Source organism: Haliotis rufescens, unplaced genomic scaffold (assembly GCF_023055435.1).
Source record: "Haliotis rufescens isolate VD_foot unplaced genomic scaffold, xgHalRufe1.0.p SCAF_8, whole genome shotgun sequence".
Classification (NCBI taxonomy): domain Eukaryota; kingdom Metazoa; phylum Mollusca; class Gastropoda; order Lepetellida; family Haliotidae; genus Haliotis; species Haliotis rufescens.
This window is the reverse complement of record NW_025964372.1, coordinates 23,435,849-23,457,036: the sequence shown is the minus strand read 5'-3', so window position 1 is coordinate 23,457,036 and position 21,188 is coordinate 23,435,849.

Below are 21,188 nucleotides of genomic sequence, written 5' to 3'. Positions count from 1 at the left end.
TTGTGGTGGCGGTGGGGTAGCTTAGCGGTAAAAGCGTTCGGTCGTCACGCCGAAGATCCGGGTTCGATTCCCCACAGGGATACAATGTGTGAAGCCCATTTCTGTTTTCCCCCGCCGTGATATTGCTGGAATATTGCTAAAAGCGGCATAAAACCACACTCACTCAATGGTGTTGTGTACAACATTGATAGTTTATGGTGGGTATACTTTCTAAATGTTGTAGGACACATGGTTATTTTACCCTCAAAATAACACGTCTCATTCAACGTATTTTTAGCAATTGACGCAAGATAAGCTGCTTATTCAACAAATCACAAATACGTAGATTGTGGCTTATACAGAGGGGAGAGACAATTTGTTCCAGCCAAAGTGAAGTGGCCCGACAATACAAAGGGAGACTACTCGTGCATGTATAATTTCCACACGCAACCCTCAGACACCGATTTTATTAACGCTTCGATCACTGCATCAAGCCAACGTTCTTAAAAGGTCAGTGTTACCTAAAACGAACTGGAATACACCGTATGTGACTACCGCAGAATTTACGTGTGTAACTTCTACAATGAACAAGGAGAACCAATTTAACCGACATATGTTCACTGAACAGATGTGTTCATGAACTGTCGACTACACGTGTTGGGCACTCAAATCGATAATATCAACAAACACCCGATAGTGATGTGTTCACGGGATATATGTACTATCAACGCAAGGGATCCGGTAGATGACTTGAATATTCCATTATGGCTTCCGATGAAATCTGGGTTACTGGTCAAAACGCCGAAAGCTAAAAACGGCAAATCACACACTTGATGCAGAAACAAACAAACAAACAAACAAACAAACAATACACACACATTGGTTATATTTGTAGCATCATTGATGCCATGCAGGTTATCATAGAGGTAATAAATGATCGTTGATGTCACTAGGAAATTATTAAATCAGTCTCTGTTATTTTAGTGATGTTACTGCAATTTACATGTATTAATTAGTAAGCGCTTCTTCGTTGAGAGGCGTTAAGAAGTTGGAGTACTAAGTAAGGATAAGATATATGGATGAACAACTTCTTTATTACAATTAGGGGCGACGTTTCGGTGTAGGTTCTAACACCGCTATCAAGCAAGTGATGACGGTGTTAGAACCTACACCGAAACGTCGCTCCTAATTGTAATAAAGAAGTTTTTCATCCATATATCTTATCCTTACTTAGTAAGCGCTTTTTTGATGATATGATGTTTAACAGATATCAGTATTATTCATATTCTGCTTCGTCTGAATCAACATCAGCAGCAGGGATGTTGGAATTCAACACAATAACATGTGTCACCTGTATCCTAGATCGATTTTATATGCGACAAAAACTGTCTCTTCCGTCTTTCGATTGTCGACGTGGCGGTATAGTGGAGTTCTGAAATCGCGACAAAATTACATTCGGCTGAGACCTTTCCTAAGATTTGAGAGAGAGAGAGAGAGAGAGAGAGAGAGAGAGAGAGAGAGAGAGAGAGAGAGAGAGAGAGAGAGTGTGTGTGTGTGTGTGTGTGTGTGTGTGTGTGTGTGTGTGTGTATGTTTAAAGTCAGTCCTGCCGGACCTCTTCTCCTTCACTTTAGGGTGGTCTCGGATTCCAAGCTTTCCTTTAGGCATGGGCTCTTATTGATCATGCAACATTAAGCTCTTGGTTCCAGGCCCCAGCGTCCCCAATCAGTATGTTCCTATGTTGATTCAGTAATATTGATCGGAATTAGATAATTTTCAGGTGTTATCAACCGTATGTTGAACATCGATCGCTTTGTAACAGTTTGACGGGGTGGTGTAACAGTGATTTTTCACTTTCAAGAACAGATGTTGGAAATACAAATTATATTTTACGAACGCTTCACATATTTTTCTCTACATACAACTCTATTCTTCAACACAGCTGCCTGCCTGCGTACGTCGCGAATTGGTCTGTCAAGGCTGTTGAACTGACTGTCACGGTTCGGGTAACGTAATGGATAGTTGAACTTGTAATCGCAGTTTGGGCAATGTCGTGAATAGCTAAAGTCACCGGGCAATGTCGTAAATGAGCTGATGTTTCGGTTTGGGCAATGTCATACATAGATGACATTTCGGTTCGGACAATGTCGTGAATAGCTGAAGTCACAGTTCGGGCAATGTCGTGAATAGCTGAAGTCACAGTTCGTGAAATCTCGTGAAACAGCTGATGTCAACGGGCAATGTCGTGAATAAGCTAAAGTTTGGGTTCGGACAATATCGTGAACAGATGAAGTCACAGTTCGGGCATTATCGTAAATAGCTGAAGTTTCGGATAGGGCAATGTCGTTAATAGCCGAAATTTAATTTCGGGCAATGTACATGTATGTCGTGAATAGCTGACGTTTGGGTTTGGGCAATGTCGTGAATAGATGAAGTCACCGTCCGGGTAATGTCGTAAATAGCTGAAGTTCTAGTTTGGGCAATGCCGTGAATAGCCGAAGGGCCAAATCATGAGTAACTACATGATCAATTCAATCAATTCGGTCAATCAAACTGATTTTTTTACATAGCTGGCATATTTCTGGGTGCGGCGTTAAACAAAGAAACACAAATTTGCTGGAATATTGCCGAGTGCGGCGTTAAACAAACAAACACCAACAAAACACTACTACTGTAGATTCCGAGACAGCCCATGTTCCCGTGCTTGTCCGAATGGAGACCGCAGCAAGAAGCGTGTGGACATTACATACGTGCTGATCATACCCGGACGGCGTGGATCGTTGCCCGTACATGTTGTCAACAGCTGGTTTGGCGACTTTACAGAAATAAAGCTGAAGTATTTCTCACTGGCATAAAACAACATTCACTCTGTTTCGGTAATATAACGAGTGATATCCTACATATGCTTACCAACACTGTGTAAGGGAAAGTGAAACTGTATCAGACAGTGGAACGTCTCCCTCAATGTTGGGGTATGATGCGACACAAGCTCAACCAGCACTAATGGGCCCGTTCCCCAAAGTGATCTGAACACTACAATTTTGGTGAGGCTGAGTTTGGTAGTTACGACTGTCTTAGTACGTTAGTACCTGGCGTGTGTGCCCTAAACCGGTCTTAGTGCTACGACAAGGCGTCGTATGTCCCACAGCGCTAAGAACTGTTTGTAGAACGGGCCCTTGGGACATGTGCCACAAACCGGTCTTAGTGCTACGACAAGGCGTCGTGTGTCCCACAGCGCTAAGAACTGTTTGTAGAACGGGCCCTTGGGACATGTGCCACAAACCGGTCTTAGTGCTACGACAAGGCGTCGTATGTCCCACAGCGCTAAGAACCGTTAGTAGAACGGGCCCTTGGGAATATGCCACAAACCGGTCTTGGTGCTACGACAAGGCGTCGTGTGTCCCACAGCGCTAAGAACTGTTTGTAGAACGGGCCCTTGGGACATGTGCCATAAACCGGTCTTAGTGCTACGACAAGGCGTCGTGTGTCCCACAGCGCTAAGAACTGTTAGTAGAACGGGCCCCCTGGGAATATGCCACAAACCGGTCTAAGTGCTACGACAAGGCGTCGTATGTCCCACAGCGCTAAGAACTGTTTGTAGAACGGGCCCTTGGGACATGTGCCACAAACCGGTCTTAGTGCTACGACAAGGCGTCGTGTGTCCCACAGCGCTAAGAACTGTTTGTAGAACGGGCCCTTGGGACATGTGCCATAAACCGGTCTTAGTGCTACGACAAGGCGTCGTGTGTCCCACAGCGCTAAGAACTGTTTGTAGAACGGGCCCTTGGGACATGTGCCATAAACCGGTCTTAGTGCTACGACAAGGCGTCGTGTGTCCCACAGCGCTAAGAACTGTTTGTAGAATGGGCCCTTGGGACATGTGCCACAAACCGGTCTTAGTGCTACGACAAGGCGTCGTGTGTCCCACAGCGCTAAGAACTGTTAGTAGAACGGGCCCTTGGGAATATGCCACAAACCGGTCTAAGTGCTACGACAAGGCGTCGTATGTCCCACAGCGCTAAGAACTGTTAGTAGAACGGGCCCTTGGGAATATGCCACAAACCGGTCTAAGTGCTACGACAAGGCGTCGTATGTCCCACGGCGCTAAGAACTGTTTGTAGAACGGGCCCTTGGGACATGTGCCACAAACCGGTCTTGGTGCTACGACAAGGCGTCGTGTGTCCCACAGCGCTAAGAACTGTTTGTAGAACGGGCCCTTGGGACATGTGCCACAAACCGGTCTTAGTGCTACGACAAGGCGTCGTATGTCACACAACGCTAAGAACGGGCCCTTGGGACATGTGCCACAAACCGGTCTTAGTGCTACGACAAGGCGGGTTGTGTCCCACAGCGCTGATAACTGTTTGTAGAACGGGCCTTTGGGACAATAAGATCAATGAAACTACAAAGCTAAACAAATAAAAACAAAACTCTCTTAAGGCCAAATTTAAAAATGGAGAATGTAGATGAAATAAAAAACATAGTCATATTCTGGGGAAAAAAATGCTAAAATAATCTATAGTGGTCTGGTTTGGAACATAAAAATAGCATTTGAAAAATTCCAATGTATGTTAAGTTTTGTTTGTATATTTTGAAATGTGAGAAAAATAAATAAAGAAACAGGGATCCCATATTTCAGACTGATGACTGATGTCAATTTACATAAAAAACCAAAAGTGTTTGACACAAAGGGCCGACGGGAAAACTACCCCACCAACTAAATCCGGCCGTTCTATGCATGAGTGTGCTGGGAGCACGGACGGCCCGTGATATTGGATATCCGAACATATGCACACATAAATGTATGCTACTGGTTTTAAATGTTTTTTTCCGCATACAAACGAGAAACTCCTTTCCTTAAAAAAAACCCAAACGTCCCCCCTCTATACTTCGTGTTGTTATTTCAAATGGATCCATTATTTCTCATTCAAACTTACCATCGCCCTTTCGTCAAATTTATTTTATGAAACCCGATAAAAAATAATTGCTCATGCAGATTGAATAAAACCAAGGACAAAATCTTCCACAACATTTATTCAATGAATTTTTCTCTCAAATCCTCCCGTATCGACTCCGCGTGCTGAGTTGCGCGCGCACATTCGCGCCACCCGTGACAGAACGCAAGTTTTAATCGAGTGACAATGTCTCACAAATGTTGGAGAATTAACTAATTTTTTCATGTGTAAAAGTAGTCGAAATTATCTCATTTGAGTTCTTAAAAGGCCCCTATTATGTGCTATCCACGAGAGACTCCTAAAGCGACACTGGCGAACATATTCATTAGCTTGTCCCTTCAATAGTCTGTGAATTAGCGACCCGCATCTTACAGAGTTACCGGCCCTGATTAACAGCGCGGCACAAGGGGACAAAGCCCCCTGGAAACTCTTCGCCGCTTCTCTCAAAACATGGCGTTTAATCTGAAAAAAAATCACGATAGCCTTGTAAAAATGTCAGTTTATCTATTTAGCTTTCAAATTACACTTTACGCATTTTTCTACTAAAACGCACTAAGTGAAACTTATCCTGGCAACACAGTTTTGCACTGTTTATTGCATATATTTACTTAAATAGTTTTGTCAATGTTAACATTTATAACCTGAGAAAACAATCATTGTTACTACAGCCGAAATAGCTTTCCAGTAATCTATCTAGGGTACTGGAGTCAGAGGGGACGCCGGGCCAGCCTCAAGCTGAAGGGGTTCGCTTGTCACGCGCGATTCAAAGGTTCGATACCCCGCAGTGGACCACATTTTGACTTGGGGGAATTGCACTTGGGTATTCTTACACCTAATCATCAATATTCTACGTTTGAATATAAACGGCGGGGTAAGTCTGCAGTCTCTAGCTTCTGTTTATTAACTGGTACTATTACTACTACTGCTGCTGCTGCTACTACTACGGCGGCGACTACTACAACTACTACTACTGCTCCTACTACTACTACTATCACCTCTACTACGACGACTACTACTACTACTGCTGCTACTTCTACTACTACTACAACTACTACTACTACTACTACTACTACTACTGCTGCTCCTACTACTACTGCTACTACTTCTACTACCACTACTACCACTACTACTACTATCACCTCTACTACGACGACTACTACTACTACTGCTGCTACTTCTACTACTACTACAACTACTACTACTACTACTACTGCTGCTCCTACTACTACTGCTTCTACTACCACTACTACTACTATCACCTCTACTACGACGACTACTACTACTACTGCTGCTGCTGCTGCTGCTGCTGCTGCTGCTGCTGCTACTACTACTACTACTACTACTACTACGGCGACGACTACCACAACTACTACTACTGCTGCTGCTCCTCCTACTACTTTTTTTACTTCTACTACCACTACTACTGCTATCACCTCTACTACGACGACGACTACTACTGCTGCTGCTGCTGCTACTACTACTACTACTACTACTGCTCCTACTACTACTGCTATTACTTCTACTACCACTACTACTACTACTATCACCTCTACTACGACGACTACAACTACTACAACTACTACAACTACTACTACTACTACTACTACTACTACTACTACTACTGTCATGAATAGATGAAATTTCGGTTCGGACAAGATCATGAATAGCTGCAGTCACAGTTCGGGAAATGTTGTGAATAGCCAATGTCACAGTTCGGGAAATGTTGTGAATAGCCAATGTCACAGTTCGGGAAATGTTGTGAATAGCCAATGTCACAGTTCGGGAAATGTTGTGAATAGCCAATGTCACAGTTCGGGAAATGTTGTGAATAGCCAATGTCACAGTTCGGGAAATGTTGTGAATAGCCAATGTCACAGTTCAGGAAATGTTGTGAATAGCCAATGTCACAGTTCAGGAAATGTTGTGAATAGCCAATGTCACAGTTCAGGAAATGTTGTGAATAGCCAATGTCACAGTTCAGGAAATGTTGTGAATAGCCAATGTCACAGTTCAGGAAATTTCACGAAACATCTGAAGTCACCAGGCAATGTCGTGAATGGCTGTCATTTCGGTTTGCGCAATGTCTTGAAGAGCCGAAGTCTGGTTAAGTCATAAGTAACTACATTAGTCAATTGATCAATTCAACACACGTTTGATGGTGGCTAAAATGAACCAAACAAGGTGAGGTGAAATTGGGTTTAACGTCGCGTCCAAGATTATTCCACTTATATAGCGACGTGCATGCACGTGTATGTGTGTGTGTGGCTGCTTGTACTAGTCCGGACTGATGCCGATTTATAGTGCTAGCTCACTGAGATACCATGCCGCAGTTTAACATGAATACCCCACTCAGACACAGTATACTGACTCCGAGCCGACCAGTCCTTGTTTTAGCCCCTTAATGTCGAGCGCCAGACAGGGTAACAACAAGTACAATCTTTTAACGTCTTTTTGTATGACGCGGCCCGGGATCGAACCCTGGACCTTCCGCTCTCCGGGCGGACGCTCTACCACAAGACCACGGAGGCGGTCGAACCAAACAAGAACTATGTTCGATGGTGATGTATTTGATACGGGTATCATAGTTGTGTTTTTTACCTGAAGTTTGCAGTGTTTAGGCGACTGTTTTCAGACTAGTAACATTTTGATGTTTTCAGACTAGTAACATTTTGATAACGTTATCATGGTTTGGTCAAATTCAAATTTCAAACGTATACTTTTTTTTGCCTGGCAGTTTAGGTGAGGTGAAATGTGGTTAAACGTCACCTTCAAGGTTATTGGACTTGCACCTTCGCGCGCGCGTGTGTGCTTGCGTGAGAACGTGTGATTGCGTGAGAATGTGTGTGTGTGTGTGTGTGTGTGTGTGTGTGTGTGTGTGTGTGTGTGTGTTGCTGTTTGTACTAATGCAATGGATACCCAACTCAGACACAGTATATTGTGCTTGAAGTCATGCCCTGCCACAGGTTACCATGGTTACCCAACGTAGTTTACTCCGATCTGACCAGTCTTTGCTTTATCCCTTAATGTCGAGCGCTAGACAGGGTAACAACAATTAAGGACATGTACCATCCTTTAACGTCTTTAGTTATGACGCGGCCGGGATCGAACCGCCGATCTTCCTTCGGGCAGACGCTCTGTCTACTCGACCACCAAGTCTTATTCTTGCGTGAGTTTTGTTAAAAAAATGTATTTTATATTCGAATAAGTCATCCTGTACGTCAAGAATATATTTTCATTTTTTAAATTCTTTATTTGTTTTTCATTTTACTGTGCTCTTGTATTCCTTTGTTGTCACGGAGACACTGGCAACGGAACTGATCGCTATGCGTGCTTCCTCGTGGCATATGTAGGTTTTGTGCTGATGAAATTCTAAACAAACTCTTAATTTCCTGTCACAACAGCTTCCGATACCGGGAAATTAACTTGATGTTAAAGACAAACCTGGTTCAATGTTTCAGCCCTAAGTCGCGTCCAACAACATATATGCATTAGACCACTTCCATTTTTGACAGGTACTTGAAAAGGGAGCGGTGCGGGTTTCGAAAGAGAGTGTGGGGTAACCCGACCCCCTCTACCAAGCCCCTCCCTCGGGGCGAAACTACCACCCCTATTCCCGAAACCCTTCACGGTGTTAGCCTCCCAGGGAGCAGTCATGTTTTGACGGGGTTATACGGGCCGACCATATGGCCTTACTTTGACACAATAGCTAGGAGATAATGAATGGTCCCCTGAGAGGAAATATAGGTTGTTATTGCAGAGGTGCTTGTGGGCAAGTGAGGATGATCTGATTGAGACCGAGACGCAAGGGCGCTTGGCAAGACATCAAGAACACATCTAAAGGCAACTCGAGACACTTCAGGCCAAACATTTGTTGTAAATCTAGCGTGATGTGCTGGTTCACCGTCACAACGAGCATGTTTAAAGAACGATATAATTGGGACTTGAAGCGCGTGTAAATGTCCAAAACCTATGACGTAACATGCATCAGCTGGGACAAATTTAGTTTTTGGAGATGATAATTAAAATTTTAAGACGATGACTGACCTGTGAATTAAGAAGTAGTAATTACGGAAAGTTTCTCCCGGCCGCCGATCATCGTTCAATGTCTTGTGAGGGCGCCATCAACAGTATTGCGTCAAAATATGAGATACCGTATACGACGTAATAAGCGCCCCGCTCTAATAAGCGCCCACGGCGATATTTGCTAATATATTGGCAAGTGAACAATCCCAATTAGCACCCCTTCCGATTGATCAATGTACACAAGACTTATTTATTCGTGTATAATACGCACTCGTGTGTTATATGCACCCTTAATTATGGGCAATTAAACAGTATATAAACAGTTCAGGCCGTCAGCATAAACCACGAAATTTATCTTTCCCACCAAAATAATATTCTAATAAGAGCGCCCTATTTCTAATTTTGAGAGCGACCTGGGCGCTTATTACGTCGAATACGGTATTGTGACAAGGCTAAAGTCGTCGTTAAGACCATTGAATATAATTCTTTATTATAAGAGCATATGTTTACAATTACATTTTACTTAACAATAAATAACATGATCACATTGAGGGTTAAGTATTACATTTAGTTCTAAAAGTACGATGTACAATTGAAATGCATTTAGACACAAGAGTTTCCTCCAAACAGACGCATCAGTGACCAAAATGATGTCGGATGCAATTCCCTATTTTGACGTACAATATATGTTTCCCTGTTTCTTCAGATGAATAATTGACCTGCCTTTGCATGTGTTTGTAACTGGTGCCACCTGGGGGCAGGATACGCTCAACTGACGCTATTGCTTACGAATTACACTGTCTATTCAATTGTAACACCTTTGTAAACTCTAGATCTAAATATATTGGATTTAGATATTATGAATGGCCTAACATGTATAAATACAAATAAAAGGGTGGCAATGTTGATTATGTTTCAGTTGATTGTTTTTGTTTATTGTATTTTATATAAATAGTAAAGTGTCAAAAGCCTTTCCATATTCATAATACATCGTAAGTAGAGTCGACTGTAAGATTCCGAGCATGTCCATGAATCACTATCAAATAGTTATGACATCACATGTTCGCGAAAAAGTAAGTGTATCCTGCCCCACCGGTGGCATCCGTCACTCGAAAAATGCAAAATCGATGAAAATCATTTAACATTTTTAAAAATAAGTTCTTTGTCAGCTGAATGATGCTTGTGTTTTTGTGTAACAGTTTTCAAGCTATGAGAAGGCGGTATGTAAATAATCGAATCTGGACCAGAAAACCCATCAATTAATATTGCGGGCAGCGATGCACACCACAAAACCTGACGACCTGATCCGTTAAATCTCCTTTAAGCGATGGGGCACGGTTGGCCCAGTCGTCTAAGACGCCGCGATTCGCTGAGCAGAGTTGCGTCCCTTGGGCACGCCAGAGTGAGTGAGTAAGTAAGTTAGGTTTTACGCCGCTTTTAACAATATTCCGGCCATATCGCGGCGTGTCAGCATAATGTGGGAGGAAAGCCCGAAGTGATGCAGGTGAAACCCAGAAGCATGGGTATAGTGCTGACAAACCTAGAAACATAATCGGGGAAAACCGGGATTCGAACCCACAATCACAGGTTTCTGGGGTGCCCTGGGGGGACGGGTGGTCAAGTCGTCTAAGGCGCCGCGATTCTCTGTGCAGAGTTGCGTCCCTTGGCACGCCAGAAACCTACGATTGTGGGTTCGAATCCCGGTTCGCCCCGATTATGTTTCTAGGTTTTCCTCCCACATTAAGCTGACACGACGTGATATAACGGGAATACTGTTAAATGCGGCGTTAAACCCAAATCATCCACCATCCACCTCTTAAGCGAAAGCATAAATAGCGATAAGCTGGGCCATTTGAATCGTGACCTCTGTAGAGAAGCTTCAGGAAGTATACACCCATGTTTGAAAAATGAAACAAACAAGAAATGTTTTTTCGATGGTGATCTATTTGACATGGGAACATGGTTGTGTTTTGGACCTGAAGTGTTAGTGTTTCGGCGACTGTTTTCAGCCCACTAACGTTTTGATAATGTTATATTGTTCAAGTGTATCCAATTTTCAAGGGTATAATTTCATTTTCCCTGCAGTATATAAGGGTCAAAACGTGGGATTGGCTTCTGTGAAAATGCATTTCCCTATTTATTACATTGTTTATGATATAAATCACCTTGGTAATGTATACATTACGACAGAGCTCACTTAAAAATAGTACGTTATTGGTTTTTCTTGATATAATGGCTCAGTCCCATTGTGGCTACTTCAAAGAAGGGGTAAACTGAGCCTACCTATGGAATAATGGACTGCTCCAGTCGTCATCTGTTCACTGCCCACATGTATATGAACAATGACGAATGTAATTTGTATGCATATTCTTTATTTTCACAACAACCACAGAGAATACATTACCGAGAAACATGTTACTCTATTCACAATAGCAATAAAATGTTTGTTAAAAATGCAACAAAAGCTATGTTTGCACTATCGAAAAAAGCAAGAAACATTAACTTGTCTCTTGATTATATGTGCTCAATGATTGTCCAGATTTTAATATACGGTTCGAAAACTTGGGGAACTGAAAATTAAATTCAAACAAGTTAAATTCCTCGGTAAATTTGGAAGAGAACCAATCGCTGCATATTAAAATGCATACACCCATTATTATATACCATTGGCATAACATTGATGAACATTTTATATCAGTTTATTACTCTTAATTGACCCTATATTGCTAATAAACTCCCATGGATTTGTTTTGTGAAAAAAACCAACTTAATGATTGTGGACCTACTGAATTGTTGACAACCCGTTATATGTACTACACAATGGTTGACTTTTTTTCTCCCCCATTTTGACTGTTCCACCCCCGTATCCAACTTCTCCGAGAAACAGGGATGGAAGGTAGTTATTAGGAGTGAATGAACCATCAAGTATGTGTATTGAAACAGTAGTTATAATGGGAAGATACCGATGTAACGCCCTATCACAAATGCAGGCTTCGAATCTACTAGTGCATCTTACCGAGGCAAGGGAGTGAACTGACTGTAAAAAATCAGTTTCCACCCTTGCCGAACCAGGCAGGAATTTCGCGGCACGATGGTAGCGCCACCTGTGGCTATTATGAGTATTGTCCCTTCAATGCCCCTCCTATTGACCAATCCGGTCCCACATCTCATATCACTTTCATTTGCTTCAAACAAAATGGCGGCGCTCAGTCAAGACGGTCTGATCGATAATCAAGACCTTTATCATAATAAAACGGGTCTTATCTCGCCAAGAGGATCAACTCACTTGAGCACCTTGATTAAAAACATGAAAATATTTGAAAAAAATATCTGTCGATGCAGTCGACTGAAATCTGCACGGCTGTCGCTATGTTGTTTATGAACCGGATGTCAATTTCGTAACGCGTTTTTGATTGGACGATGCACAGACTCGTTAATCCAGCCAAAATGTAACTCCATAATTCCTGCCTAGTTCGGCCAGGGTGGAAACTGGACTTTTATAGTATATTAACTCCCTTGCCTCGTGAAGATGCGACGAGTGATGACATGTTACGGGCTTCAGCTCCAGGCTAATCCCCAGGGGAATATCCCCAATACCAAGATGTACTCATTTAACTTCCTAATATATCTAAGCACATGGAGTGAGCCAGTGAGTGAGTGTAACACCGCTTTGGACACAGGGTATCAACTTAATGAGGGAGGACGGCCCGCAGTGATCTCAGGTTTCAGACCTTAACCACCTTGGTAAAACCCACAACGTTTCGGGACGAACCAGAATTCGAACCCACAATAATAGGCTTCTGGCGTTTCTCTCAGCAACCCATGCTTGCCGTAAAAGGTGACTATGCTTGTCGTAAAAGGCGACTAACGCGATCGGGTGGTCAGGCTCGCTGATTTGGTTGATGCATGTCATCGATCCCAATTGCATGGATCGATGTTCATGATGTCAATCACTGGACTGTCTGGTCCAGACTCGATTATTTACAGACCGCCGTCATATAGCTGGAATATTGCTGAGTGCGGCGTTAACCAACATGCCAACCAACCAACCTCAAGGAACGCAACTCTGCACATCGAATTGCTCAACACATAGAAGGACGGAACGTTGTATTTGTTTTTATAAGTATTTTAACTTATCTTCTCCTGAAACACCCCAAGCAAATTTGAACATATATGAGTTAGTGAGTATGGTTTTACGCCGCTTTATGCAATATCACGACAGGGGACATCGTCGCTATATGGCTTAAATGTTTAAAATATATATTAATATACATTTAATTAATATTTGTTTAAACTTATACAAGTTTGAAGTCTGTTATATTTTACATCATATTTTTTTTCAGAATTATATAAAGAACAAAAAAATTATGCCCCGTATTATACTGCCGGTGTGAATCACTGTGACCAGATGCGTCTAGTTGCCACTCTCAATATGAAGAAAACAAACTACACTTCATTTCATGTCCCTCTTTCATCTGCGTGCCCTTGATAAATGAAGAAATCGTAACTAGGCATTAAAATCAACTGGTATTTTCAGCTTCAAAACGTTTGATTAAAATATCAAACGCGGAAAGTAATGTATCGGATGATCCTAAGCTAACTCTACAGTAGGAAGTGTTGTATTATCATCTATCACTTCCGCGTGTTAACAACCTGCCAATCACCCAACTTCCAGTACCACGCCTATCGTCCACGCCCACTTTCCGCTATGCGATTCACACGTTGGTTTTGACGTTCAGATGAGCATCCCAGTTTGAGCTGTCAAATTATTTGATTTATGACAGAAACCACAAAATGAGGGACATATTTCTTTATTTTTCTGGGGACAAAAAAACCCACCAGGATTTTGGTCACTGACACTCTCCATGTGCCGGTGTTGATTTCTGAGGGTAATGTTGGTTTTAGGTTTTGGAATAATTCGGACATGCAATTAAAGTATTGCCTATTGATCAGTGAATATTAAAACTTAAAGGATAGATGAGCGTTTGATAACCCGTCTTTTCCTCATCCTCACTCTTGCGGTTGTTATGTCTTTCTCATTTCGTTTTTGTATTAGTTTGATTGCAGTAAACAGCTTTTAAAAAGTCGTATATATATATACCTCCCGTGTACTTGCTTCAAAATATAGTTTTATTCTGGTTAAAGTTAGATTTGGAAAATATGAATAACTGGACAGTGAGTGAGTGAGTGAGTGAGTGAGGTTTTTACATCGCTTTTATCACTATTCCAGCAATATCACAGCGATGGACACCAGATACGTGTTTCACACATTGTTCCCATGTGAATTGAATCCGGGTCAGTGTCGTGATGAGCGAACGCTTTAACCACTAGGCTACTCTACTGCCGCCACTGGACAAAGAAGTGATTTATACTTCACAACCCATTAACACTGCTATCCCTTTTGGGACATTGCTGCGGTAAAAAAAATAAAATAAAATGTATCTCTGCTCTGATAAGATTGTCAACAATTAAGACTGAAAACCCGCCATTTGTTACACTTTAATTCAATGATATTAGATGAGGTAAAGGGGTTCAACGTCGCGTTCAAGAGCATTGCACTTATAAAGCGACTTGCATGCACGTGGGTGGCTGCTTGTACTAGGCTGGACTAATGCCGAGTTTATAGTGCTAGCCAACTGAGATACCATGCCGAAGATTAACATGATTACCCCACACAGTATACCCCTCGAGTCGACAAGTCCTTGTATCTGGTGATATCTGGTTATGACAGTCTCTAAGATAATATTTTTCAATAATACCACAAATGTTAGATTTGAGAAGATTCCTGATTCTTGAAGCATGTTTAGAAGAACACACATGTCTTCGAAAACGATAAACAACGCAGAACAGACTGATGGTGAGCTCAACATGCGCATGAATTAAAAACTCCAACGCCTGAGAATAGCCAGTCTCGATTATCCGACGAAGCAGATTCCATTGCGCGTAAAAGGCAAAATAACTGTGAAAATATGAATGGATCACTGAAATCACTGACACCAGATGGTCGTATCCCGCTAGTGACCCTCTGGCCAAGTGATTTAGTTCAAATGTGTCTCTGTTCACCCAGCAGGGATTGGGTACCCGATATGTGAGGTGGATGTAAAAACCTTCTAGCCGCCATAGGCAGCTTCGGTTGTTTACTTCCCAGGGAGTTGAGAATGTTAATTAGAATGCAAACGGATCCACTGGTCAAACCGCATTTGAGTAGATACTAGTACCTGAATACCTCCGGTGAAATAAATAAAACAAATAAATAAAAATAAATAAATAAATAAATAAATAAAAATAAAATAAAATAAAATAAAATAAAATAAAATAAAATAAAATAAAATAAAATAAAATAAAATAAAATAAAATAAAATGAAATGAAATGAAATGAAATGAAATGAAATAAAATAAAAAAAATAGATAAATAAATAATTAAATAATTGAATGAATGAATGAATGAATGAATAATAAATAAATAAATAAATAAATAAATAAATAAATAAATAAATAAATAAATAAATAAATAAATAAATAAATAAAATAAAAAATAGCATAAAAGGAAAGTTTTGTTATCAATAGATATACCATACCATTTCTGTATAATGTCTGTATCTATTCTTTGTTTTTTTCACGAACAACCATTCGTTCACGCCATGACCGAACCTATTTACTTTGCAAAATAGTGATTGGTGCAAACTTTTGAAAATACAGGTATCTTTGTATTTTGAACTATTCTCGTTTGAAAACCACCTGAGAGTATCACTAAAAGACCTTAACGTTGATAAACAGATTTAGCACTCGACCGTAGCGTAAATACCTATGTAGGTTAATATACACCTAATAAAGCTGCACAACTAGAAACATTTTACGACACAAAGCCAACGACTATTCAACTCCACATACAAATGTCTCGTAACTGTATTGTTCCTGATTATCTCAGGCCTACGATTGTCGAATCTCCCATTCTATATAAAAATGTACAGTGTGAAGCCCCTTTCTGGGGTCCCCTGCTGTAATAGTGCTGGAATATTGCTAAAAGCGGCGTAAAACCATACTCACTCATTATATAAAATAAACCTACGGCAATCGTAATGCTTTAGAAACACGTCCTCGGTCCTACCAAACGCCCTCCCTAATGGAGAGAATACCCTATCACCTTTTCTGACGTTGTCGATCATACACCGTGAAAAGGCTAAAGGTCGTGCGCAGTGAAGCGCATGATAACATTTTTTACGGTTGATGTCCGAGCAAGTCACCCCAGTGCAAATCTGTGTTGCGAGGCCATGATTGTGTGCCATATGTACTTTAAGTGACCTTTGTACCAAGAGAAAATACGTCTTCATGATATTGTCAACCATTTGATGGGCTTTCAAGAACATACTTTCAAAAAGTCGTGATTTATCCGTTGAAAATTAAAGAAATTGTAAAAAGTTTCATTTTGTCTAATTAAAATATAGTTTTGAAGGTTTTGAAGATTAAGCTTTTATCGAAAAATTGAACAACATGTATGAGCTAGTCCATGAGGTAAGCTTGTTTAAACTGTGTTCATCAAAGTCTCCTTAGAAAATCGGCTTGGCCAAAAGACATGCTCGTGTTCAAATATATAAATAAAAGCAACAATGGGTACAAATATATGGCTTGATTGCTAATTTTCAGGCAAAAAATGTTTTTTGAAGGGCCCATAGAAACATTACTCTGTCTAAAAAAACCAAGCAAAACCCAAAACAAAAGTCAACCCGTCTTTTTCTGCGGCCGACGGTCCCTTAACCATACCATTTTCCAGTCCGCCAGCCCTTACAATAATGCTACAGCCCAAACTGAAGCAAGTCTAGATTTGTCACAGGTTCTGAATCTCTCATCTCTGTGGCTCCTTTTCAATTTAAATGTAGTTGTTTGTTTCTATTAAAATTATATTTATTTTCAGAGACTAGCCGTCAGTTAGACTAACATTTAGTCTTTGAAATCACAATATCCTCCTTGACTCTAAATTATTTTTTTTAAATTCCCCTATGCTGATTTCATATTGTGGACTAGAGCTAGTTAGAGCTGGCTAGACTTGCTTTTGTATACGTTTCTCGATTGTTTTTTTTTCATAAAATAAATATATTCCACAGTCATGGTGCAGGACTAACCGTCAGTCTACCCGTCTTCATTTATGTCTTTTGTAAGCTGGGGAAGAACGTCCCTCTGGTAACTGAATGTTCCCTGTTCGCTGAGAGGCCTGACAGCAGTGTTGATAAGGCTTGTGTTTCAAATGGAGCTTCACAAGAACCTTCACTCTTGAGTGATTTCTACGCCACGTCATGATGAGGTGACTGTGGATTGAACTAAGACCGCAACTGCCAACTTAGGGCATAAATCAGATCCGTCGGTAGCAGTGTTGACTGTAGACCACCTGTTTGCAGTAGGACATGCTGCTGTCGTGTCTTGATGCCCTACAGACTGTACCAGCTTGTGCTCGTTGTGCGCATGGCTGTTTGTGACCTTGTGCTGCCCAAAGGGAAATGAATAAGAAGGCGTATGTATCTTGAACACCCCTAATGAGGTATGAGTAACCATGTGTTCTCATATTAATGTGACCAAAATCACATATAAGAAAGATACAGTAAAACCGCGTTAATGCGGACTCCGTTAATCCGGAATCTTTGCATTCCGGATACTGACGTGAACATAAAATTAGCGGCGAAAGAAAATATACACTCATGTTTGATAGTGGCTGAAAATTGAAACAAACGAAAAATGGCTATTCCATGATGATGTATTTGATACGGGTATCCTAGATGCGTTTTGGATGTTACGTTTCTGATTTCTGTTTTCAGCTTTGTTACGTTTTGATAGCGTTTGTAATGTTTTGGTCAAATTCATTTTTTAAATGTATACTTTCTTTTGTCCGGCAGTGTACATAGGTGAGGTTTCCTTCTTCGTAAATACTATGCTGACAACTATATACAAAGAAATTAATATACACGTGAGAAAACGAACCAATTATTCAGAAAACGATTAAGGGGATCATTAATCCATACAAAACAGTGTCTTCCGAATCTAACGGCCTATCAAAGATTTAAACACGTTATTCATTCAGTGAACTCTCACGTTAACAGTACCACGCCCTGTATTTCAAAGGCCTTTGTCACAGCCTATACCTTAACCCCTGACGTAATATAGAAACGAAGGCCAATGAGAAAAAAAAGTCAAGCATACATAAATACATAGAGTCCAAATACAATCACAAAACATTGCTTTATGCATTGAACAACATACAATTTCATTACAGGATGCTATTGAAGAGGTTTTGAAACCAAATTTCACGGTTGAGAGGTACCATCCTGATATTGTTTGTTTGAATCCGTTTGGAATGTCTCCAGTTTGGAGAGTCCGTATTTAGGGGGCTGTGTGCTGGAGAGATACAAAAGCTAAGCTGTGACGCTTATCGAAATGGGTGTTTAGGGGGTCGATTTGAGCCTATTGGGCTACTAATCCCAGACACTAGTCAGTGAGGCCAGACAGGAGTTGTTTACGATCCCGGCACAAGCTGCTATCCCTGTCACAGACCGAGCTGCACATTTCAATGGAAAAAAAAACACATTACGACCACCCCACCATTGACTTTTAACACCAAAACACTTTTTTTCTCTTCCTGATGTACTTTTGGCGTAGTGCTGAATAGCTTTTTTGTAAGTTTGATGTCTTTCGAGGCAAGTGTCAGCTTTGTCCGCGTTTGTTATTTCCGAGGAGCAATAATGGACTGTTTCAAAGATATTCAAATGGCTTTCTTGATAGGGTATAAATTATAAGGCGTTACCTTCCCTTGATCATGTTGTTTGATTTTGTATCAAGATAAAAAACATAAATCTGACATGGACGAGATTAATGCATAAAAAAATAAAATCCATAAAAAACGTTATTTTTATATCAATAACACCACGTCTGTAGGTATCTTTATGTTACATGTATTTTGGTTTATATAGCTATTACAGGCTCTTAGCTTTACCCATTTCATGATAAGTAATTTCATTCATTTTAAACTGAGGGGCCAAAAAAAAAGGATTTTGAGTTATTGTTTTTGACCTTTGTTAGATTTGATTATGTCTATTTAACAATAACTCTTTCAATCACGGTTTGTGCAAAACATTCTGTGGCTGGGTAATTTTGCGTAAAGACAAATTGGTTCAGTGAAAAATGGAGTAAGAAATGAACTTGCAGCCACATGACCCCTACCACGTGTACCCAAAATGCAAATATATTGATAAGATAAGATGTCAGCTTTTTTATTTTTAAACTTTTTAAATCAAATTATATTAAAAAAAATGTGACCATGTAGAAGTATTTGTTAGTGCTGACTAAGCGGCAGTACAGTTAATTTTTGGATATAACATCGATGATATCGATATTTTCAATTAAATCAAACATATGATAAAATCAACTGAGAGACATAGTTTCCTTTGCACCTCAGTTTATTTCTCCATTGATTCGAACACACGTACTCGAAATAATGATTATTTCGAACCAGACTGCAGCAATGTCTCATTGACCAAACATGTTCGTGGTGACAATAGTAAATAATTTTGTTAACATAAGATAAACAAATATGTTCATAAATAACGTAGATACTGTCTTGTTGAAAAACATGCAGATTGATCTTGTCTACTCGTGTAACGTTGTAAAACGTTATAAAAATCAAACACATGAATTGATATAATAAAATAAATAGAAAATATAAAAACACTCTAGTTCTCTTTAATCACCAGTATCTCCATCACCGTTGTGTGTATTTAAATTGTTATTGTCAACACATTAAACAAATAAACGGTGGTTCTACAACCTTTTAGGTACAGACGTATATGCTTTTTCTACGAAGGTTTCAGAGATACAACTCAGTTGTTTGGTCCAGGGGGACCGTCGGGTAGCCTAGTGGTTAAAGCGTTCGCTCGTCACGCCGAAGACCCGGGTTCGATTCCCGACATGGGTTATCGAACCCGACATGGGTACAATGTGTGAATCCCATTTCTGGTGTCCCCCGCCGTGATATTGCTGGAATATTGCTAAAAGCGGCGTAAAACCATACTCACTCACTCACTCACTGTTTGATCCAGGGTGATAGCATTCAAGGCCTTGGGGATGTTTTCAAAGGTTTTAAGGCAGGCGTCTGGAAGACATTTCCAAATTTGCCGCACCGGTAACTAAACTGATTTCGATTTGTACCATGTTCCCATGATTTTCCAGGTGAAGAACTAACTTGCCTTTGCATGTGTTTGTGACGGGTGCCACCAGTGGAGCAGGATAATCTCAAGGTAATCTTTTTTGGGAACACCAGGTATCATCACTATTTGATACTGATTCGTACAATCGTACAATTGACTCTTATTTTAGCAGATATTTATTTGTGATTATGGAAAGAGCTTTGTCGACTGTATTCCGAAATGGTGATTGAGTATGAAGTAGGTAGCTTTTGAAAACGTTTAGTAAACGTATGAAGCGTTTTGAAATCTCTATATTAGAGAAACTAACGGTGTGTCTGTAAACAGGAGGCAATGTCCTGTGGAACTCGAGTGAGAATAGGTTCCTAAATGTCCAAAGCGGCGACTATATGGGTCGGGTGGCTGGGTACGGTGCCTTAGTAGACTGCATGTCATCGTACCCGGACGATTTCTGCCATCAACCAATTGTTTGTCTGCTCCAGACCCGATTATGTACAGAATGTTGTTGATTGGACCGTAAAACAACAAACAAGCGAAGACTATTCGCAAAGAAATGCCTGCTACAGGCAGTTCACCTTTAATCTCCCCATAAATATGTATAAGGTCTGCGTCTGGTTCAGTGTGTGCTCAAACCTTCTGTGTTGGTAGAAATTAATATACATAATCGCAACTTTATGTCTATGTGAGTTTCTTTTATGTATACAAAATTGGACGAAGTATGTCTCCTTGTCGACGTCCTGTTAGCTTTGTGAGACTCGTGAGCTTTAATAGGCATTTAGCTTGTGGATGAACATGAAGCAATAAAACTGCTATTTCTATGCAATTTGCCACTTTATCGGGTGAATCCTTCAAACAATAAAGAAAAAGTTGCTATTCGATCAACCTGTTGACTCCAGTGGGAAGGTTGAATAACATGGAGTCTTGAGATGAGTGGTATTAAAATGTTGGATCCACCTGTTGCCTCAGTCGGGAGAGGGGCGGTCAGGTAGCCTAGTTATTAAAGCGTTCGCTCGTCACGAAGAAGACCGGGTTCGATCACCGACATGG